This window comes from Nyctibius grandis, chromosome 4 (assembly GCF_013368605.1).
Source record: "Nyctibius grandis isolate bNycGra1 chromosome 4, bNycGra1.pri, whole genome shotgun sequence".
Lineage (NCBI taxonomy): Eukaryota > Metazoa > Chordata > Aves > Nyctibiiformes > Nyctibiidae > Nyctibius > Nyctibius grandis.
Window position 1 is genome coordinate 104831007 of NC_090661.1, and position 19754 is coordinate 104850760.

Consider the following 19754-nt stretch of genomic DNA (forward strand, 5'->3'; position numbering starts at 1 on the left):
GTTACAGATGTTTCCGATTTTGTAATGTTGGCACAATTGACATTTACTGCACAACGCGAACTCTAATTGATTTTTCTACATGGCGAGGAGAAAACGAGTGCTCGGCAGTACTCACGGTGCCTAATTGCAAGTTTCTGGGGGACACAGTGATGTAGTCGTGCGCCAAAGGGTACGATTTGCTATTAAATTTTTTTTAAATTATATTTTTAAATGTTTGAGCTAAGTTAGCTATAGGGACCACAATATTTAAGTTGTAAATGTGAAGATCAGATTATATAGTGTGTTATTTTTCACAGTTGCCTTGTTCCATCTTGATAATATAGAAAATGATGAGTCATGTTGTGGAGAAACAGCATCAATTTATACTGAGAAAAGTAAATCCATTCTCCACTTCTCTAACTTGGGGGGCTGTCGCTTCAGTAAAATGTGTGAAGTCTTTTTATATGTAATCTCATTTTCTGAAATTGCCTCTCACTAGGACATTCTTATTCCTCCTTCCCTGGCTGCGTGATTATTTTGAACTGCTTTTAATCAGGCAACAATGGGATCAGCAGAGAAGTATCTGGGAGAGAAAACAAGGTGGATTAAAGCGTGAAGGCTGTAGCAACTTGGGAAAGATTAGGAATTTCAATTTATGGTAGCAAAGGCTGATGCTTCTGAGATTTGTAAGAGCGGTTCAATGGGCTGGTGTGAAGAACGTCAAGCTAAACTTCTTGTCTCCTTAAATCTGTTTTCCTCCTCTCCCGCTGTTACCCAGATACAACCTTTTTTTCAGTGTTTTGAGGAGATTCAGAGCATGAGATAAAAGCAAATTATGTAAAGAGACATATGGCAGGGTGATTTGTGGACTGACTTCTGTTTACAGACTGCTCGGGGTTGTTCTGGGCTCTAGCAAGCAGATACGGGAGCCGTAAGTGTCTGCGTGTCTGTCGGGAGGGCTGCAGTCCTGGCGACATCTCTGCCTGTTTAAAATCTCTGCTCCTATTTAAAGCTTTAAAGATAACTGAAATTCCTTAAGGAAACTGGAATTACTGAAGAAAAGTATTAAAATGTGACAGGAAAAATGCACAAACTCAAGCTAGACCTGAGGGTGCTTTAAGAATTACATTACATTTTTCACTGAATGGTGACAGGAGGTTGTTTCCCACATGGAGAGTTGCCTGGGAGTCCACAAAGCTCATAAACTCAGGGCAGATGGATATTAACCACAACCGTACAGCCTAACAGAGGTAACTGGAGAATGGAGATGGAGTAAAGGTGCTCTCTTACAGGAGCCCTGGCTGAAAATGAAAAAAAAAAAATCCCAGCCTCTTCTAAAAAGGAGTCCTTCCCACAGTGAAATAAGCACAAGAATGAAATTTATTCTGCTTTTTTCCAACTTCCAAGTGAAGGTGTCGTGTTGGTGACAATGGGAGCCCATTGTGTGAGACAGGATTAGCTCAACAGAAATATGGAAAGCAGAGAAATGCATTGAAATATTCGTTAAAATGCCCATCCAAGGGGACAGTAAGCAGTGAGCCATCAGTATTTGTGGTATTTGATGGACCCCTGCTCAGACTCTTCATTATGAATCTCAAAATTCAAGCTCTTGATTAACCAGCAACAATATTGCCAATAACAGTGAGGGCTAATTAGGATTTTCCATTGCTATTAATTTCTGTACTGCAACTGCCATGCTTCAGTGATAGCCCACAGGAATGCAGACCAGGGGTTATTGCGTGGGTCAGGAGAGCAGCCCAGGCAAGCCCAGAGGAGCACCAGCTCTGCCCAGCCCTGCCCCGGGACAGCACAGCACCCTGCCCTGCTCGGCTCGCACCTGACTTCCTTCTCCCTCCTCCCTCACTGCTGGACCAGGTGGGACCCCCTGCTCCACCGCAGCGGCAGATAGACGGCTGGAGGCTCTCCAGTCCCACTCTCCTCACTGGTTCATACCTCAGATGTTCAACCAGTGTTTATTTAAATGTGCTGATTGTAGCAGAACTGTTTCGAAGGCTGAGCCAGAAAGTGTTTAGCAGCTGCATAGGAAAATGTAAAACAAACCAAAACTCCCCTTAAACCGTAAGGCATTGCTTAATTCTTCAGCCTTAAACACAAAACACCTTAGAGAAATCATTAGTTCTGCCAGAGTAACGAGGCCAGAGTTGTTTCTTAGACGTTGGAAGGGGCTGCCCAGGGAGTTGGTGGAGTCACCATCTCTGGAAGGGTTTAAGAAAAGCCTGGACATGGCACTTAGTGCCCTGGTCTAGTTGCCGTGGTGGTGTCAGGGCAACGGTTGGACTCGATGAGCCCAGAGGGCTCTTCCAACCTGGTTGATTCTGTGATTCTGTGACTCTGTCTCATTTCCAAGCTCCAGTCGTAGGTTCGGCTCAGGTGCTTTGGTGGTTATTGCTGTGTCCCAGCACTGAGCTGCTGCATTCACTGGCACTGGGGCCACAGAGGCTGCGCTCCCCGTGGTACGAGGTACGAGGCAGGGCGGTGAGCAGAAGCGCTGACCACCTTTTCCCTCTGTATTAACAACAACGGCAGGACAAGAGAAAGCATAACCAGAGCTTTAGGCTCCGTTCTCCCAGAGCACTGTGTCATTTTGGCTATAGATGTAAACTCCAAACACAGAGAAAATATAAACGTGAAATAAGCGAGAGGAAACAGTTGGAAGAGAAAGTTTAGTGTTTCTCCTTGGGATGTTTGCTACACAAATACTGCGGTTTGTGGCTTTCATGCTGATTTGATTACGGATCCAATTTAGATTGATAAACTCCAGTTTTTACGCTAAGGTACCAAGAAAGTACTGCGATAGCCAGCGAGATGGTTGAGCTTTTTGCTCTGGGGGAGCTCCGTCTCTGCTGGCATTCGGATAGCCCCGTGTGGCAGCGGGCACCCCCCGGGACCCCCCAGGCCCTGGCGTGGGTCAATGACTGTCACGGGCACGGTGGCGGCGCAGCCAGGGGCTCTCACGGCCTGTGCTTCCCCCCAGAGCAGCACCAGCTCTACCTGTTTTCCCCAGCACGTGCTTGTTGAATTTGCACTTGGGAATCTCCAATGATACGGACGCTGCAGAGTCCCTGGAAGGTCGGTTCCAGCACTCGGCTGATCTTACTGCTAACGAGTTTCCTTGTGCCTAAACCAAACTTCTCTCACCCCGAGTTAAGCACGCTGTTCTGTTTGCTCTAGGGAGTGGACTGTCTCCTGCCCCTTTACGACGTCTGTTTAAGTGCCTGAGGACGGCCGTGTCTCCTTGCCATCGGCTCTTCCACAGGCTCAGGGACCCATCTTTCCGTTTCACCTCATAGGCTGTGTTTTTTCGTAGGCCACGGCCGGGGCACTGACGTCTGCGGGATGGCACCAGCCATGGCCAGGCCCAGCGCCCAGCTGTGCCACATTGTCCGCACTTAGCTCTGCCATATCCCCTGACACCTCAGAGCTGGGACATCCTGGGGGAAAAAACTGCTGATGCTGCAAAAACCTCTCAGTACTTCATGATGTGGATAAACATCTCTAAGGATCCAGGCTGAGAATCCCATTCTGGTTTTACTTGTGTCCCAAGACACTTGAACAAAAGTTTTCAGAAGGGAAAGACTAATAAATCAGGACCGTACTTCTCCGGGCCTCCTCTCCCGAGCTGCTCGAGGGAGCTGGTTAAAATTAGCAAGGAATGTGGGACGGAGGAGCCCTGCCTCGCCTTCACAGCGCCCTGCAAAGCCCACGGCGCCGCGCCGAGCCGGCCCGGCGCTTCCAAAAAAGGCCATAACCAGAGCGGGCCCCGTGCTCCCCACGGCCACCGGCTGCGGGGCAGAGCGGGCCCCGTGCTCCTCATGGTCACTGGCTGCGGGGCAGAGCGGGCCCCGTGCTCCTCATGGTCACCGGCTGCGGGGCAGAGCGGGCCCTGTGCTCCTCATGGTCACCGGCTGCAGGGCAGAGCGGGCCCCGTGCTCCTCATGGTCACCGGCTGCGGGGCAGAGCGGGCCCCGTGCTCCTCATGGTCACCGGCTGCGGGGCAGAGCGGGCCCTGTGCTCCTCATGGTCACCGGCTGCGGGGCAGAGCGGGTCCCCACACACCCAGGCAGGGCATTCTGGGCACGTACTGGCCTTCAGACTGAAAAATGAGCTCCCCAGCAACGTGAGAGGAGGTCAAGGTTTAAACTTCACACTCCAATATAAATATTGGGGAAGGAGCGGGATGAGGCATCCCAGGGTCCTTGTCGGTTGTCCTGGTTTTGTGGGGATAAAATGTACAGAGCCCCTTTTCTGTCCCACGCTGTTCCAGTGCGTGCCCAGCTGTGGCTGGTGATCGAGGCCATCAGCAGTTAAACCCAGGGCAGCTGCCCCAGGCTGCCCACAGGTGTGTGCTGGGACATTGACCTCAGGGGCACTATAAGTGGGGCAGCTGCTGGGGAGGGGGGCTCTTGGCTCTGCTCTAATCTCCTCCTTCTTCTCAACAGTCAGTATCCCTGGAGGAACCTGCCACCACTCTGAGCTAAGTATAATTTTGTGTCTTTTGCATTAGCATTGATATTGGTCTTTTTACTCTATTGATTCTGTTTAAATTTTACCCCACGAGACTCCCTCCTTTTCCCAATTCCTTTCCTTAGTTGGGGAAGGGACAGTGGGTGATAGAGGAACTGCTGATTGTTTAGCCCTGGGCGTGGGCTAAACAGAGACATCGGTTTAAGGTCTTTTTCTACGCATGGCTGAATATTAACGGAGCCCTCAGCCAAAAAAGGTGGATGGAGGCTGTTAAGTCACTGACTGCTGGCAGGTGGCTGCACCCCAAGAAGGAGGGTGGATGGAGGGAGTGCCATGGCCGTGGCAGCAGCCACTGGCACGCAGCAAGGTTGAGGACATGTCCCTTGCGGGATATTTCAGAGCAAGGTCCTACAGTCTCAGGCACGCAGTGAAAATTAGTGGAAAACGTCTGTTATTGCTACACCGATGCGGCTCGAAGCAGGTTTGGGGGAGGCAGGAGCACCGCAGCAGCGTGGGCCTGGGCAGCCGCAGGCTGTGGTGTTGCCCCCCGGCTGTGCAGTGCCTTGCCAGCCCCCAGCTGCCCACCCCGGGGCTGGAAGGTTTCCCAAAGGCTTCCCACAATTGGTTCTTCTGCTTGTTGGAAACAGCATGAACAAGGACATCTGGCTACTGCCTGCCTTTGAAACTGGCCTTTTCAGGGTCTTGGAAAGGCTGAAAGGCACCAGAGAAAAAATGTTTTTTCCATGAAATTTTCACTTTAAAAATGCAGATTGAATTGGAAACCCTCTGCCAGCCCCAGTGTCTCCTGCCCCGTGGCACACGTGCTCACCGTACGCTGGTGCTGCTGTGGGCCATCAGGGAGGGGTCCCTCCTGCCCCAGCAGCGGCGAGGCCCCGGCAGGACATCGTCCCTCCGCACGGGACCGAGCCACCCCAGTGTCCCCCACCCTGGCGCCTCCACACTCCGCACTCCAGCAGACCGTCCGCTGCGGAGCAGATGCACCTTTGCGAAATTGGATGCTGTTTGGAAGATGACACTGGAAGGGGCTGCCCAGGGAGGTGGTGGAGTCACCATCTCTGGAGGGGTTTAAGACAAGACTGGACATGGCACTTAGTGCCCTGCTCTAGTTGCCATGGTGGTGTCAGGGCAATGGTTGGACTCGATGATCCCAGAGGGCTCTTCCAACCTGAGTGATTCTGTGATTTCTTTATTGTGGGAGTTCAAAGCAACATCACGCAAGTGAGCAGTACCCAGCGCTAAGCCAGAACCCAAGGGCTCTCTTTGCTATTGCCTTCCTATTTTAAGAGCAGGGCGTTACTGTGAATATATTTCTTATGTTTGGTTTCTATCGGAGTCAGCGTGTTTAACTGACAGGCAGATTTATTTACTGGAAGGAGGAGGAAAGCAGCAGTTAAAAGGATACAGCAAATACAGCAAACATTAATCTTGTCCCCAGCAAAACCACTGGCAGCCCCTTGGAGTTTTTTCAACTTTTCTACAAGGTCTTTAGGTTGCAGTCAAAATAATGCCTTAATCTGCACATTCCCAGCTCCAAGGTCTGCAGTGGAACTCGTTTGGCGTCTTGGGAACTGACGCCAAAAATCCTAATTCCCATTTATCGCCACAGGAGATTCCTCGCTGCTGCTCAGGACCTATGGTATAGTCACTTTTCTGATTTAAAAGAAAAAAATGTCTCCAGCAGGACAGGGCAATAATTCAAATTTTATCTACTCACTTTTAGCAAACAGAGAAGTTCTGTTCCATGGAGACCATTAAAATTAACATTTGCCTTTTCTGAGAAGCGACACAAACTTTACATTTCCATAAAAATGGAACTTCATATTAAAAAAAAAAAAAATTAAAACTGAAAACTCAGCTTTTCCACTTGAGTACTCCCATGTCTCTCTAAGGAGAGTGCTGCAGACCAAACATCCCACGTGATGAAAATGTACTTGAAAGAGGTAAGTCCTGGTGAAATATTTTTTGCTTTGAACATCACATTTAGGTGAAATGTCATTTTCTTCAAAACGTGCCAAGCAGTGAAGGTGATTAAATCTTGAAGGCAATCCCCATGGTCTCCCACCCAAGGAGGGGTGTTGTGCAGGTGCTGCTGGAGAGGGGAGCCATAATCTCTGAATTTGGGTACCTGTATCCAGAAAAAAACGTGAGTTATCTGTGAGTTACAGTGATGACTCACAAAAAGCAAACCATCTCTTTTTAGTTCTTGGCGACCTATTGCCATTTCTCTACATGCTTATATCGGTGCAGAAAAACATTTGCATTTTTGTCCAGCTAAATTCCTTGAGGCTTCCCATGGTTAAAAAAGAACTGTAATGTCTGAAGTTTAAAAAAAAAATTAAATACTGTCAATCAGAACATCAGCTGGCTGGAGATACAGGCAATAATCTGCTTTTAACACCCACAGTTCCTATACTGCAGCTAAAATTGACACTGGCAGCCTTTGACCATCTGACAGTCCCCCTGCATCAGTAAGGCCATTGAGATGGGTGATAACACACGGGATTACTGCACTTTATTTGGGGTTGATGCTGGTCTCTGCTCTTCTTTTGCACATTCATTTTGCCCTCTTCCTGGTTTATATGTTCCCTAAAGCCAACAAAATCACACCGGGGATGGATTTGGCTTGCTCATCCCTAGCCTTTCCATCCACCAAACATCTGCCCTCCTGGGGAGCCAGCTGCTTCTCACCACATAGCTGAAGGATGCTCGTGCTCAGCCCCTACGGGTCACCCTGTGCTTTCCATCCCAAGGGGATCTCTGCTCCAAAGAGACCAGATCCATGCCTCCACCTGCCCCCTACATCAGTCCTCTCTTCTGACATCTCTCCTGACACACCAGTCAATTTAAGAGCCTGTCAAATTAACCAGGATTAGGCCTTGCTCTCTCTTGCACAGGCTGATCCCTAAAGGAGGCTTCTAATTGAGACATGTTAGTGATTTGAGAGGTGAAACATTTCCTCTCACAACTACAGAACAGCACCTGGGATGCCTTCTAGCTGAGAGAAGGTGGAGCGCTGACCTTCAGGAATCCAGCGATCTGGCTGTTTTGATCACCCTGATCAAACGATAATTTGAGCAGCACTTTTTCTGCTATCTACCACCCTCTCTTATCTTCTTGCACCCTTTACAGTTTCCCTCCAACCATTATGTTCCTCTCCCAGAAAGGCTGTGGTGGAAGAGCACGTTAAACCTTTATGGGGTAGCTGTGAGTAAACACCTGCAAGAATTTACTACCTGTCAGCAGTTTTAGCTTGTCTCTCCTGAAACTGTGTGTGAAACAACCGCCACCACCGCAGGCTTATCCAGCACACTGCATCTATAGAGAAGTTTTCTTCTTTCTTCAAATATATTGATTTTTCTTGATTTTGATTTTTATTTCACATGTTATTTCTTGTTAGCAAAGGCTGATAATTCTGAAAATCAGTCCCTGAGCAACAAATCGTGGGAGGGTTGGTTTGTCTCTGAAATAAGGCTACAGAGCATCCAGACATCGGCCATAGTCCCACGAGCCACCACAGGCTGCTTCTGGAGAAAGGCATCTGCCACGCAGCTTTTCTTTTGGTATCCTTTTCAGCAGAAGTAATGAAGGCATCTCTGAAAAGTTTTTTTAGGACTCATTCCCAGTGTCTCGTCGAACAAAAGTACTCGAGCAGATCGGCAGCGGCTGGAAGCGGAGGCATGTACACCAGCCCCTACAGAGCGCCGGTGCCAAAACAAATGAACTGGTACGGTGGGAAAGCACAGGGCTGCATCCCAGCGGTGAGCCCTTCCCTCGGCGAACCCTTTCCAAGAGCCATGCTTGCACTGCAAGGTAAATATTTTTTACATTTACTTCACTGGCCGTTCTGAAAAGCCAAATTCCCTGATATTCAGGTGCCGTTAAATCCCTTCTTGCTTGTCCTCATCAGTTGGCTGCCTCCTGGAAGAACACAGGACTAAACAGAAAGGAATCGAGGTAAGGGTGGATATATGTTCATGCATTGAAAAAAAACACAGAAAAAAAGAGATATGAGTCAATGGTAAAGTAGTTGCAGAGAAGAGCACAAAACACATCTCCGTGACAGCACCAACATCAAAGGCAGTCTGTGATGGGAGAGGGGTCACGGAAAGCTCAATTAGCCACAGATAAAAGCACACCTGGGGAGGGGGAGAGAGGAGAAAGCAGAAGAGCTCAGTCACAGCGGGTGTGGAGTTGACTCCATAGAGACTGAAAAGCTGCATCTACTTAGGAAATAGTTGCAACAGGAAAACAAGCACGTGTAACCCACCCACCTTTCTTCTTGGGAGAGAGGACTGGCACTCGGATCAAAGAGCAAGTCAGTCTCTGTCAACGTCCCTTGTCTTCCCTGCCACAGCCACGACAAGTGTTTTGGTTATGGTGGTACAGTTTTGACTTGCACATATCCCGTGGAAAAACCCCGTCCAATAAAACGCAGGAGCCCGAGATGCGTTACGGTGTGCCCGTGCTCTCCCCGGCACTTGTCTCGGCGCTTTGTTTTTCTGAAGCCTGTAGCTTAAACCCCCAAACCTTGTGTGCTACGCAAGGGCTGTGTGCTCACGGGGACAGGGACTTTGGGCACGAGGGGCAGGAGGTTTCTCCAAGGTAATGCAAAACCTCCAGCCAGGAGGGAGCCGGCGGTGCTGAGTCACAGAATCACAGAATCAATGAGGTTGGAAGAGCCCTCTGGGATCATTGAGTCCAACCATTGCCCTGACACCACCATGGCAACTAGACCATGGCACTAAGTGCCATGGCCAGGCTTTTCTTAAACCCCTCCAGAGATGGGGACTCCACCACCTCCCTGGGCAGCCCCTTCCAATGGCTAATGACCCTTGCTGAGAAGAAATGCTTCCTAATGTCCAACCTGAACCTCCCCTGGCGAAGCTTGAGGCTGTGTCCTCTTGTCCTGTCGCTGGTTGCCTGGGAGAAGAGGCCGACTCCCACTCCACTACAACCTCCCTTCAGGTAGTTGTAGACTGCACTAAGGTCACCTCTGAGCCTCCTCTTCTCCAGGCTAAACACCCCCAGCTCCCTCAGCCGTTCCTCGTAGGTCAGATCCTCCAGACCCTTCACCAGCTTGGTCGCCCTTCTCTGGACTCGCTCCAACACCTCAACATCTTTCTTGCTGTCCCTGGAAGCCACAGCCCATGAGGCAGTCGCTGCCGTGGTGACTCTGCTGCCCCATGCACACCAGACCCAGGGACATGGCCAGGGAGGGCAGAATGGTTTGGGTCAACGGTATGAAAAACCGAACCTGCCGGGTCTGTCAGCAACAGGACCGATTTGCCAAAAAGAGCGACAGAGCTTTTCTGTAGTGAGAATTAAAGTTGTTTAAAGAATATCTGTTTTATGAGAGTCAGGTTAAAAAAAAAAAAAAAGCAGAAGACTAATTTTATTTGTCAACATTGGCATAGAAGTATGTGCAGGAAAAAAATTAGTTAAGTCATGGTATCTGAGAGACTCAAGGGGAAAGTAGGAGGAGTGCGATCTAGGAATATTTGAAACTCGTTTGCCAGAACTGTGGGTTGAACTTTCCTATTTAAATGTGTCTTTAATGTCTTTTTATAATTAATTTCTAAGTTGGTCACCATGGCAGCAATGGCAGACTCACATGAATGAAAATAGACATTAGCAAAGACGAGACTGGGGAGTAGCTGGATGCTGTTTTTGCAGTTTCTGTTGGTCTTGGATCTGCCAGCTCCCGAGAGAGTGAGCTCCTCTGCTGAGCTGTGAGGCTGCAGGGCCCTGTCTGCCTCCCGGGGATGGTGCGAAGCCCTGCTCCACCAACATGAGCTTAGGACCTCACACCCGATGGCTTGGCCAGGGAAGACTGACAGCTTTATTGTCATCTTCACGTGTTTCCTCCTACTGCTCGTCAGCAAAGATAAACGTGCTCCCACGGCAACACAACACACCTGCCTTTTTTATTTAGTCAGCAACTGTAAGGAGTAAGTGAACCCTCACAGTGTATGCTCCTAAATTCAGCATCTCCGCTTCCTTCTGTGCCTCAATGAAACTGCTACTCAATGTAAGGCTGGAACTACAAGGTGATGCTGAGTCTCTGCCTCTCTGCACCCAAAGAGGGGATAGAGCGTGTGTTATGGCACGGTTAGCAGCATGTTTGTAAGCATCTGCCTATAAAGCTTGCTGTTATGCCACCAAGCTGTCTAGCTTACTTTGTCCATTGCAGCGTGTGTCTGCAGCCCTCGTGGCCCTCTCTGGCTGGTGAACGTGGGAGATAAAGCCTTCATAGAGGAGAAATGCCCTTTGCACCTAGAAAAAACCTCTGGTGCGAATTTGATGTCTAAAGACTGTAGTACAAGAGTAACTTTACACCAACAATGATTGAAGGGATCAGTCTAAGCACGCAGCTCTGAACGTTTCGGTGGCTTTGGCATTACTGAAGAACAAAACAAAGCTGCAGCATCACAGTGTTGTTTAATATAGTCACAGCGATAACACTCTTGTTTGCAGAATTCTTTTTATAAATTATTCTCTGAGGTGACGCTGACTTGCGGCTGAGTGGCCTTTTCTCCTGCACGCCTCCCTGCCAGGGCTGCCCTTCGTCTTTCTGTATTTACTGGTTGTCCTGGTTTTGTGGGGATAAAATGTACAGAACCCCTTTTCTGTCCCGTGCTGTTCCAGTGCGTGCCCAGCTGCGGCTGGTGATCGAGGCCATCAGCAGTTAAACCCAGGGCAGCTGCCCCAGGCTGCCCACAGGTGTGTGCTGGGACATTGACCTCAGGGGCACTAGAAATGGGGAAGCTGCTGGGGAGGGGGGCTCTTGGCTCTCCTCTCTGCTCCCTCTTTATCCTCCTCCTTCTCAATGGTTACTATCCCTGGAGGGACTTGCCACCACTTTGAGCTAAGTATAATTTGGTGTCTTTTGTATTAGCATGGATACTGGTTTCCTTATTTTATTGATTCTGTTTAAATTTTAACCCTTGAATCTCCTTCCTTTTCCCAATTCCCTTTCTTGGTTGGGGAGGGGACATTGGGTGATAGAGCAACTGGTCATTGTTTAGTCCTGGGTGCGGGCTGAACGAAGTCACTGGTGCCCTGAGCTCAGCCTTTCTTCTTGCCACTGTTAATGTTGCACACATAGTATTCATTTTATTAGGTATTTTTTCTTGCTCACCACTAAGCTTGTTCTGTGTTTCGTCTTTGACTATAGAACCCGTGTTAGCAGCATGTATCAGAGAATACAGATGGTTAGCACCATCCCTTTTGCTTTGTACCACAGCCCCGTGGCATTTGGGGCAGTTTGCACATCAGGTTTCAATGCCCTGGTACCCAGAGGATGACTGGCCGTGGGGCTGGGATGAGGGAGGACAGGAGGGGCCAGCGGTTTCCATCCCAGCTGGTCCCATGGTCCCACTGTGGTCATGCCCAAGGCCACTTGGTGCAGGGAAATGAATCCCATGGGGCTCTGGAAGCAGAGGGCTGGTTGGTCCCCAGGGACCTGGAGCCTTCCCACACCGCCCCTCCCCATCAGCTGGGGTGGTGACACAGCCCAAACCAGACCCCACAGATAACCGAGGCCCTTCCCATGGCTCAGGCCTCCGTGGGCTGGTCACGCTGTGCCGCTTCTCCCAGGTCATGGGGCAGGTCCCCAGCCGGCCCAGGGAGCCCTGGCCGTGGGAGCTGGGGCAGCCTGGCCAAAGGGGGAGTGGAGCGGCCACAGCTGCATCTGGACATCGCACTTCACCCCTCTTTCAAGGACAAAATACCCTCAGCTGGAGAGAGGAGAGTGCTGATGCCCTGAGGAACAGCTGAGCAGCTGGACATAGATTAAAACAATACCAAATCTGGGGAAGTTAAGTTATCTTTGGCTGGCTAGTGGCATTGCAGAAAGTTCTCCAGGGAGAGAACTGATGTGTTGCCATGGGTTGTGGCACCAGCCAGGGCAGCGAGGAGACAGATGTGAACACCTGGCTCTTTCTCAAGCAGAAGAAAAGCCCCAAGTCATTCCTGGAGTCCTGCAGGGAAATGGCCAGCCGTGATGCCAGAGCCGACCCCGTGGGGCTGTGAGGGGGACCCCAGGGAGCCCCCCCTTGCCAACACCACCCAAACAGCGTGGCAGGAGCGGGGCTTCCTCTTACTCTGTGCCTTGACTTTCTCCTTGAAGGAAATCTCTGATGGAGGGATTTACATATGTCTGAGTTAACATAAACAGAGAGTGGAAAAGGAAGTTTATACTAAGTGGAAAGAGCAGACAGTTTTCCAAACACTCTGTTTGCTGAGCCTTATCTGAATTAACCAGCCACGCTCGGCCATCCAAGAAAGGTCTGGGAGAGAGCGTGGGGCGGGCATGTGTTCACAGGGCGTCGAGGGGCTCAGTGCTGCACTTAGATAAAACCGATGGAGATCAGAGTCGTAAGGGATTAGATAAATAAACCGCTTTCCTGCTGTGGAGAGAGGCTGGACGTTCCAGCCATTAGGCTGAAGAGAAAACAAACCAGCTGAAAAGGCAGGCTGTGTCAGCCCTCCATCCACTGCTGATCCGTTTAACAAGCAGCGTCGGCATTTCCAGACCATCAAGAACGTGTCTGAGAAAGGTGATCTCAGGAGCAAGTTACTGCCAGTATCGGTTCCCTGTTCCTCAGATGGGTGGACGCACCGGTGGGGTGTGTGGTTCATGGAGCACGTTGTTATTGCTGATTTAAGGTCATGCTTACACCCATCAGCAGGACCCCCGGGTGCTGCTGTGGAGGCTGGAGCCCCATTGCAAGGAGGGACCCCTCGGGGTGTGCTGTGGTGGGGCTAGGAGCAGGGCTCTGCCGCACAGACCCCCGGAGCCCCTCCGGCACAGGCTGCTCCTCACGTCCCTCATAAGGCTCCTGTGACCTCGTGGCTTGTGGTTTTCCTCCCTGTTCGGTATCGTAGTGATGCTGCAAACACCGAGTCCTCAGCCTGTTACGCAGCCCAGTTGGGGTTCAAGAAAAAAAATTGTTTCTTTCACATTTTTTTATTTGTTTCCAGGAAATTGAAAGACAATTTTTATCAGAGAAGAAATTTGTTTTCCATGACCATTAAAGTTTCTGCCAAAGGCAGCTGCCATATCTCCAGGAAGAGCGGTTCAGCCAATCGCTCTTTTTGGTTTGTTTTTTTCCCAGATTCATCGCACTAGTTCTCTAATCCTTTGACCAATTCCAACACAATTTGATAGGGACTGAAGCATATTAACCAACTGCAGGTTTCACTGAGGAGAGGAGACAGGCGAGGGGCACCGCCTGGTCTAGACCTACTTCTCGGTTTAGCTGCCTACCGAAGGGCCTGGGATTAACGAGGTGATAATTTGCACTCCCAGGTATTGTGGCCAAGCCCCAGTCCAACGAGCAGAAAGTGAAGCACCAAGCAGTTTACGTTCCAGTTCCTACAGCTATTTTTAATACAGCTTCAGAGACCTGCTGTATTATCCTTCCTTTTTAGCGTCTGCTTCTTTTCTTAATCTCATCTCATTTTCCCTGCCCTTTCTTTATCTTTGGATCAATTTATACCATCCTTTTTATCATGGCCTAATCAGAACACACTTTATGATTTCAGATAAATGTAGTCATGGTAATTTTCCACTCCATTTAGGTCAAGTCAGGATGAAACATTTTTTTTTTAAACCTTATCTAGTAACCACCAGAAATGGCTCCTTGTTAAACGATCTGTTCCCTTGCTTTTCTAACGTTATTAGATTTTAATGTCAAGTGTCAGTCTCCTTTTTGGGTTTTTTCAGGAAATTGGTTCTATGCTGCAAGCCAACCTGTAAACCCTGGAAAGAAATGCAGGGCGTCCCTTTTCCCTCCCCACGGTGTCTGCGGGAGGTGGCATCTCCTCCCTCTGGTCCCACCAGCACAGCTTTCAGGGACCCCTCTCAGGTCATGGTGGCTGCGTGGCCTCGGCCGTGCCGGCACGTGTCGGGCCTGTGCATGGCTCTTCAGCAGCCAAAACCAGCCCCCTCGGAGCACAAACCTGGGTTTTGGTGCCATCACCTGCCTGGGGTTTTGCCTGCTTTCTGCAGCCAGCAGAACACGGCCTCGCTTTTCTGAAGCACCTGGAGCAGGACTGTTATCGTTGGGTGGCACACGCTATCTGAGCTTTAATAATATTTCCCATAATAATATTATTCAGCTTCAAGCCAGCTAGCAGAATGTTAGCAATCTTTTCATTTGATATCGCATGGTTACAAAAACATTCATGTGCCACATTGTCATACTTCTCCCCGCTTTTACCCCCTCTCTGCGGTCGGTGTGCGTCCCAGCTGTGAAATGCACATACCGGTGTCGGTGCTCTCCCTCCCCTCGTGAAGGTTAAGAACACATTCCTCGGGCTGCTCCTGGCTGGTTGGGGAGGGCAGGGGATGGGGAGGGCTCTGGCACCACGCGGGTCCCAGCTCGGCCACGGCCGGCCTCACTGCCCTGCAGGTTTACATTGGCTGGTTACATTTAGTTCGTGTTTTGTTTACATACGAGGGGTTGTTTTGATTGAGTGTTGTAGCTGTTGGCAAAGACACGTACAAGCCTTCTGAACGTGTAACAAGTGAGGACAAAAGTGTTCAGGATAAACGTTTAAAACCTCAGAGTAATTGGCGTAGTTAAACATTTTAATTTTAAAATCGTAATATGGCTGTTGGCCGGTGTGCTCTGAGGACGGGGAACGGAGCCCAGGGGACCCTCTGTGGAGGATGTTTGGTGGAGTTCAGCACCAGAGGGATGGGGCAAACACAGAATCAATCAGGTTGGAAGAGCCCTCTGGGATCATCGAGTCCAACTATTGCCCTGACACCACCATGTCAACTAGACCAGGGCACTAAGTGCCATGTCCAGGCTTTTCTTGAACACCTCCAGAGATGGTGACTCCACCACCTCCCTGGGCAGCCCCTTCCAATGGCTAATGACCCTTTCTGAGAAGAAATGCTTCCTAATGTCCAACCTGACCCTCCCCTGGTGAAGCTTGAGGCTGTGTCCTCTTGTCCTATCGCTAGTTGCCCGGGAGAAGAGGCATGCCTTCTTGAAACCTGGCATGCCAAGCAAGGAGAGGAAAACGGGGAGAGAGCAGAGCTGGAGCAAAGGCACGTGAACACCCAACATCCCGACCTTCCCTGGCCTCCAGCAGCCAGCACGGCCAAAATGGGGGCATTTCAGAGCGGTGGGACGGCAGCCAGCCCAAGCACACATCTGGGCTAAAGCTGCTGCGAACGCATGAGTTTTGGTGTCCAAAGGGCTCGTCATATTCAGTCACGTCGTCTCTCTTGTGTGCAGGTTATGTGAACTGCTCTAGAATAAAATAAAACCTGTGCTTCCCAGTAGTCTGCAGAGTTTACGTTCTGAGGATTACACTACGGATATTGCTGCTTAATAATTAAAGGTGGCAGCACAAACTAGTACCAAGAGTGCTAAAATCGAAGGGAAGCAAGGGAAATTACTTGGTGAGGCTTTTATTGGGCTCTAACAGATGTCAAACCTCAGCATAAAAAGCTTAACCTGTGTAATTACTACTTCCAAAATGAAACTGGAACAGCAAAGAACAGACTGCCTAGGCATTTATTTCATGTCTTTCACTGAGTTATGAAGACACTCACGGCACCTCAGTGCCACAAACCCCTCTTTTCGAGGAGCCACCAGCCGTTAGGCGATGAGGTGACACAAGCATGGCTCACAGTAACCCAGCAGCAATTCACCCAGGTCCCCAAAGACCATGTGAAGCTGCTTACAATTCACGCTACCCCTTTTTTTAGTGCCTGTTTTAAAATGCCCCGTCTTCCGTGCTTTTAGACTGCTTTAAGGTTGTGACTTAATGTATTTCTCTCCCTGGTGCCGGCAGCCAAGGTGTACAGCAGCGTGTGCGGGGACGTTAATTAGAGCACCAACACCCTACGTCTTGCAACAAGACCACAAGTGACAAAACAGAAAAGCTCCAAGTCAAGTTGTGACACCAACATCTGAACTCACGCTGGATCAACACTAAGATCAGAGGGCAACTCAGGTGGGCAGGGACCTCACGAGATGGGCAACCCAGCCTCCTGCTCCAAGCCGGGTCAGCTGTGGGGTATCTTCATCCAGGCAGGTCTGGAGGCCACCAAGGATGGAGACTGCACAGCCCCTCTGAGCTGAGCAGCTCTGCTTGACTGTCCTCAGGGTGAGAAAGTTTTTCTTTATAACGTCTCTGAACCTCCCTCCTGTCGGTTTATGCCCGTGACCGCCCGCCCTGTCCTGTAACACCAGGAGGAGCCTGGCTCCTGCTCCGTATTTCACTGGCCTCCCCGTAGCTTCTGTCTAGGACCCCCTGTGCTGGCTGCCTGGGTCCCCAGCCCATGGCCAGCACAGGACCCAGAGCTGCCCCCTTGGGCACTGGTACATGCGTCCATGGACACTGTTTGGTGGGAGGGTGGGCTCTTCGTTTTTAAGATTTTGGTGGCTTACCCAGGGAGGGTGGTTGAGGTATGAGGGGGCTGCTACGTCCAGCCCTTGCCAAATTTCCTGCTTTTACAGAAAGAGGGAATAATGTCACATTTCCTTACGGCTTTAGCTCCTCTCGCCCCAGGGGTGTCACTGACACTGAATGCAGGGAACGTCCTGTGACAAACCTGCCATCGGGTCGTGGTTCCTGCAGAAGCAGCTCTCTGGAAACACGACTACTGTAAAAACTGCTTCAATAAGTTTTGAGCAATTAGCTGTTTGTTTGGGTTTGTGCTTTAATGGGGGAGAGGGGAACTGTTTGGGTTTTTTAAGATTTCTTCTAGGTACAAGTTAGGAAATAAACAGTCTTTGAAGAAATGAAGTGAACGTTATCAAGAGTATGGTGCTCTAATTATAATTACATAACTCGTATTTCAATTTGATGGCAATATTAAACGGATCCCTGGGAGAGTTTTGAACAGTCTAAAAGTGCAACAGCATAAAACCCAATAAACCTTGCCTTCTTTTAGAGGACATTTCCTTAAAGGGCCAGGTTTAGCTGCCGGAGCTGCAGCCTTTGCAGAAGTACAGTTTCCTCAAACTCCCTAAAAGATAAACTAACCTTCACACTAGAATTTTCTCCTGTCCATGCGATGGAGTAATGATAGTTTTTACTGTTGTCAAGGCTGGAATCCAGAGGACTGTGCGAGTGGATGCAATGCATAAATATTTTCAGTGCATGCCTTATTTGTATAGAATACAAGATATATTTATAGCCCTTATGAATACAAGATGGATGTGAGTCGAGAGAGGACTGAGAGCAGGCAGGAGCGTTCGGTGATCTCCACAGCCATTTCAGAGGGGCTTTGGGGGGCAGGAACATAATCAGGCTTCTCCCCCTGTTACGTCCTGGAGCTGCTTGGTGGGTTAGGATCCCATGGGCAGCGCAGAGCTGGGGAGAGCCAGCACCACAAGAGAAATAATTCTGTAGAACTGCCTCTCTAGAGCCTTGCTTGCATCTGTGGGGCTGAACACGTGTCCCCCTTTATGTGGCTCGTACCCCAAGTACACAACCTGTTGCTGCCAAGGACAGGAGAGTGCCCCTGAACTCCTCCATGGGCACCCAACAGGCTTGTGGCAGGGCTGCGGGCGTGCCGGGCCGTGCCAGGCAGTGATGGGGACAACTGCTGCTTCTCACAGGGACCAAACGCTAAAATAACACCACCCCATGCCTCAGAAGCCTTAACCAGCAGTTTCCCAGCCCTCTCCCCCTCTGGTTTCTAAATACAGCCTGTAGGAAATGCTGCGTGTGCTCTGGGGGGGCCGGGAGGGGTGACAGGTCCCTGCGGGAGGCGGCTCCGACCACCCAGGCCCCGCAGAGAGAGAGCCACGGCCCCTTGGTTTCCTTGGCCCCCTTGGTCCCCTCGGCCCCTCAGTCCCCTTGGTCTCCTTGGTCCCCACGGCCCCTCAGCCTCCACAGCCCCTCGGTCCCCTCAGCCCCTTGGCCCCCCAACCCCTTGGCCAGGCTCCCACACCCCGCCCGGCCCCGGCCCAGCCAGGGGAGGGACGGCCTTCGCAGAGTGAGAAAGACAAAATGTTAAAGCTGTTTCGTTCCCACTAGGCAGAAAAAAATGCCCTTAATATTTGGACTGTCGTCATCTTTCAGACCTTCAGACGTTGCCATTTCGTGACTTGGGTATTTTTGTGGTTTAACTGTTTCATGCCCTGGAGCACTTTCTGAAAGAAATGTATTTGGGAATCTTACTTGTCACAAACGAGGACCACTGGCATGAGCTGTGATAAGACAAAGAAATCTGAGTAAATACCCTGACTTTCTTCACAGCTTCAAATTCCTTTTTAGTTTTTAGGTTTAATTGATTTTTCTGAGTTTTCGATCATTGTTCTAATGTAACTGCAACATACTCACTGGGTTGTTCATCTTTATTTCTCTGTCTATTCTCAATCTTGACTCAGTCACAGTGACATTTCCTACCTGGGAATATAAAGTCAATTAAAAGTCATGCTCTGAGCATTGTAAGCCTGCCCAGGAAAATGTTGTCACAAGCAAAACTACACATAATATTGAAGTTAAGGTGTTGGTTCTATTATGATAATTTTTAAACAAAATAAGGCTCGATTAATTATAACGCATAATTTAGTGTATTGTTTAGTATTATATTGAAAACTAGAGGATCAGCTGAGAACTGAAAACTATTCCTGAAATGTGCACTTACTTGTAAGTGGATAGCATGGAATATAGGTACAAATTGAAGCATATCAAGGTGTTCTGGGACATCACTGTTTATATGAGTGGCTGTGTGGCAGAGCCTGGGGAGCCGGGGCTGGGCGTCCCGCCTGCAGCGACTGAATCCGGAGTAAAGAAAAGCCAAAGTGGTGCAAAGGGAGCTCTCCCCCACGAAACGCTGCTCTTTGGTCAATGAACTGCCCTCACAACAAATGCTTTCTGGCTGCACAGCAAACGCTCGCACAGATGTCTGCAGTTGTGCCAAGCCATCTATGCAAATCCTTTTGTTCGAGTTTCCTCTGTTTTCTCTCCTGAGGATTTTCCAGGCTTGCTCAGCCTGCTCTTAGCTCAAAAATGAGGAAAAAAAAATGACCCTGGAATATTTGCCTCAAGGACGGGTATCTATGAGTGAATATGTCATTACCCACGTGAGGAACATGGCTGCTGTCGCACGGGGCGGAGGGGACACAGCCCGGGGCTGATGCTCACAGGGGCAGAGGTGGGACGGCTCGGAGATCCCACAGACCGAGCTGGCCTGTGTTAAGCAGGAGGTGGGTTTCCTCTGGGTGCCTGGGGAAGCTGTTTCGGTCCCCGAGCCGGTCACTGCCCCGCCTGCAGTCACAGCAGCAACTGTG